At 32.3% G+C, this 4511-nt stretch overlaps 1 long non-coding RNA gene across 2 annotated transcripts; it reads right to left on the bottom strand.

Annotated features, from left to right (window-relative positions):
• Positions 1 to 1814: 1814 nt before the first annotated feature.
• On the bottom strand, positions 1815 to 3179 carry LOC112087575. Of its 2 annotated transcripts, XR_002900148.1 has the most exons (4): positions 2822 to 3159; positions 2603 to 2729; positions 2201 to 2502; positions 1815 to 2109 (listed from the first exon to the last, which is right to left on the bottom strand). It is a non-coding gene; the product is annotated as an uncharacterized LOC112087575 (long non-coding RNA). The 2 variants fall into 2 exon arrangements; XR_002900147.1 differs by having other exon boundaries at positions 2603 to 3179.
• Between the last annotated feature and the right edge of the window lie 1332 nt (positions 3180 to 4511).

The following is a 4511-nucleotide window of genomic DNA, read 5'->3' as shown; positions in this document are numbered from 1 at the left end:
AATATAAATTGAAAGTCAATAGATTGTTCAACAGTCAACAGGATTGAATTGCATAGCTATAGTTTGATGCCTGAAGGAACCTAACGAGTTCATAAATAAAGATGCCTCTGTTTCAGACAAAGTTTTGTCAGGGCCAAGATTCAAGAATGAGGAGTTTGCGAAACATGACTTTAGCTTCTGTCTCAAATCTTTCCTGATCCAAGTAATTGTGAATAGATTCCATGGAGCATATAGATCCCTAGAATTCGAATAATGTTTGATTTAATTGTTGTATATTGATTTTAATAATAGGATATATATTCAACATTTTTTTAGAGGTGCTGGATTGCAGAGGTAATAAAGTTAAAGATGTTGAATATGAGATTTGAATTTTTTTTTTTGAAATTTTTAAAATAAAAACAGATAATTTTATAAAACAAAGGGAAAAAGGAAATACTGTAACGAGAGTATAAGGTGAATATCGTCAACCCTATTTCGAAATTCTATATATCCTAATCATGAATTAGTGCAATAAGTAACAGCTTTGAAAATTCCAAAGTAAGGATCATCTTACAATAGATTTTACACATTGAAAAAAATGTAGACTCTATAATTTCATTTTCTTCAATATGTTAGGTATAAAAACACTATTGGAGATATTAGAGCAAATATCCATTTGATCTTCAAGCTACATTATACAATACTTCAAAAGTTTTCTGAAATGGTGCAAATACTCTTCCGAACACATCCATTTCTATTAAACCAAATCATTCAAAGGTGAAACGCATCAAAAACCATACTGATTTCATTTTCTCCCCCTTCTTATCATACAATGGCACAGATCGAATCCCAGGTCTTAGTTCTGACACAAGCAAACATGTTTGTCCCCCAAAGTCATCCTTTTCAGACATATCATACTCTCTGACTTCAATCCTAAGCAATGCAAGCTCCGGAACTGTTAATGGGAAACTGAATTCCTCATCCCATATTGGATACCAATTGTCTTCGATTATTCTTGTCTTGTTCTTTGCATTAACCGCTGGTACACGCACTATATACATCTACAAAACCACTTAAACCTAAAACAATTCATTAGTAAATTGTATTAAAAGTCGAAAACAACTTTGTTTATGTGTTAGGTTTAAGTAGTTAGACTTTAGTATTTTAGTGTTTACGGTGTAGGGTTTAGGGCTTATGATTTTATTGTATGGTTTAGGATTTAATTAAGAGGTTTAATATTAAGGTTTAGGTTTTAGGGTTTAAAGTTTAGTGTATTATTTTTTATCTTACTCGAATAAAACAAAAATGTGATGTTAACGAATAAATTTTATTATATTAGTGAATTGTTATTTAAAAAAAAAAATATGTTATCAACATGGGATAAAGTTAACGATAACTTTCACATGTAATTATCAGATATATATACATTAAAATTTGCTATAATATTACCTGAACCGTTATGTCGTTTACCATGTCTAAATTCATTATCTATCACACAATAATTGGATACACCAAATCTTGTGTCAGATTGTGGGGTCATTATCCGTGATTTATCTAGGCATCACTGACGAGCATCTAATGCTTCAGGTATTAGACATGGTTCACGTAAAAAAGCTGAAATATAGAAAAAGCCAAAATAACGATTCAGGTAAAATCTGACCAACAATATAGTCATAAAATCATTAAAAACACCTGTTTTTGACTATATTTTGACCAAAATACGGTTGTCAGAAATCAATGGTCGAAAATCTTATTTCGTCTAAAATTGGTCGAAAACTTTGATAAGATGTTTTGGTCAAAAAATTTTTGACGAAATAAAATGATCAAAAGTTTTTGACGACATTTAGTGGTCGAATATTTCTGACGAATTTCATAAATCGATAGTATCGACCAAATATATCAGTCTAAATTTATGACGAAAAATTTGGTCGAAAATTTTGACCATTAAAGTGGTCAAATTGTTTGACAAATAAATCAAAATAATTGAGTCAAAACTTGGTTAACAATTGTTACTAACAAGGTCTCCACAATTCTCTCAGCCCTTTTATCCACAAAAGCCTTTGTTTTTTTGCTTTTGTGTGTTTCAATCATAAAACTCACGATGCTTGGAGGCTCTCCAGCTTCTTCTGTCTACACAATGATGGTGAAATTAACTCAGTGAAGTACTAATAACATTAGACAAGAATGAAGATTGTGAATGATTAGTGAAATTAGAACTTACCATTTCATCATAACGCCTAACATAAGACTTAGAACCTGTGGTGTGTGCAGCTGGGCCATCTCCTCCATGGTGGCTGTTCCGGTTAGCTTTGTTTTTAGCAGAAGCTTTCTTTGTCTTAGGGTTCTGCCAGTGATTGATGTATTCATTCCAAACTTCACGAGATGTTATCCGCACCGGCTTTTCATTCCCTGCTTCCCAATCTTTTTTTCAAAGGTACATTTGGTTTTTGAACACAGATCTTGCTACTTTATGGAACTTTTTTCCACAATGACTGTATATGTGGGATTCCAGTTGAATTCTTGCTGCAATAAACAATTTAACAAAGATAGAGATGAACACATTAATCATATATATCACCATAAAAATTAACAAGGTTTAAGCAAACAACAAAAATATACTGACAGCAATGATTTGAACCACCTAAGTTTAATTTCTTCTGGTAATCTTCTATATTTAGGATCAGAAGATCTTTAAATCAGATTTCATCATAAGCAACACTGACTTTGTTATCCGAGTATTATACTTAAACCTTCACATGAACCGAACCATATATTAAAATTTCAAAACTCATAAATTTGGATAAAAACAATATTACGAAGGATTTAAATAGGAAGGTATTACCATGTTGTTTTGCCAGGTCGTCCTGGATAGAGTTCGGTCATGTTTTCTCGGCCTAGAGTCTGGAGCAACTCATTGATTGTAAGTTGATATAAAGCTGTTGATCTTTGGGTCTCAGGAGAATTGTTTGGTACTTGTTGCTGTGGTACTTGTTGTTGTGGAACTCGTCGATTTTCTCCCCATTGTTGGAACTCACGCCAGTCTGGAGTATCAGAAACATCTTCACTCGCCATGCAGAGCTTACGGCAGAAAAGTGTAAAAATCCTTGATTTAGAGGAAAAATAGATTAGGGAAGAGAAGAAAAGAGGAAGAAGAGATACAGAAGAGAAGAATAGATTACAGAAGAGAAGAAAAGAGGAAGAAGATATTAGAAACGCGAAGAAGAGATTATGGAGAGAAGATAAGAAGAAGAACAGATTACGGCTGTGATGATTTATGGGTTTAGTCATATTAGGGTTAAGGGTAATGAGTTTAATTTGGGCTTTCAATTACATAAGAAGAAAAAAATTCATTACAGCCCAACTACGATTACTTGGTCTTAATAATCATATGATTCAACGTTATTGTTTATATAGTTATTTTTCCCTAATGATTTGCACCATTTACGTGCTTAAGTTTATGTTGTGATGCTGTTAGGCTTATAAAGTATATATGATTATGTATTATCTTATGTGATTAATTGAACTACACAGTTGAGAATAATAACCAAATTGGACTAGTAATATGAAAATAAGTAGTAAATACAATTCATTAATTTTTTTAAAAAAAATCACAAATTCCTGGGTGAAACATATTAAGTACTTGAAAAAAAGTAAAGAAACATATTAATTTTTCAAACAAATAATTATATCATAAATATCAAATTCATCAACTATTATAACATAGCAAATTTATTCAGAATCGGAAGAGTATTCTGAAGATGCCGATTCACTTGAGCTTTTAAAGTTTCCACGTTCGTCTTCAAAATCTTCCAACATAGTGTCTGCTACTGGAAATTTCGAATAAACTAGAGATATGTCTTCAAGGGAATGATCAATTAAACTCTGGACGGCTGCTGAAGTTTCCTGCAATGGATTATTTTCAAACACACCGTTTATTCGTCCTCTTCGGTTAATTTGAATCACTATGATCCAAGGGTCGCGGATATCGTATATAACACTTTTGATCAGCCTGGAAAGCGAGTATAAAAGGATCATATTTGGTAAATCTTCAGTATGAATTAACTGATGTTACACCAAATTTATCTGGCGAACACCTCTTCCACCGGGATCATACCAATCACACATGAAAATGATGCATTTCTTGTTAATTAGACCAGGATAGCCAACTTACAAGATTTCTTTAAGAACGCCATAGTATTCTATAGAACCCCCTCGTGAAACTGTACCATAATTCTACGTTGTTTGTTTTTTTCATTCACGATAAATTTTAAATATATATCCACGTGTGCAATACATCGGTGAAGACCATGCAAGTAAAACATGACCTTGAACCAACTCTTCCAACCATGTTGAAAATATTACTCCCTTCGTAGACCAAGTTTGAACCTATGAAAAATTTGAAGTTCAATGAAAGTTTATTTTATAACGTTAAATAAAATCTGTTTGAGCATTCTTCATAATGAAACTCACATAGTAGGACAACCAGTCAGAGAACTATTTTTCTTTCATGACACAAACTTCATCATCCGAGA

Source organism: Eutrema salsugineum, unplaced genomic scaffold, assembly GCF_000478725.1.
Source record: "Eutrema salsugineum unplaced genomic scaffold, Eutsalg1_0 scaffold_17, whole genome shotgun sequence".
NCBI classification, from domain to species: domain Eukaryota; kingdom Viridiplantae; phylum Streptophyta; class Magnoliopsida; order Brassicales; family Brassicaceae; genus Eutrema; species Eutrema salsugineum.
Note: the sequence above shows the minus strand (reverse complement) of the source record. Positions and strands in the feature narration are given on the sequence as shown.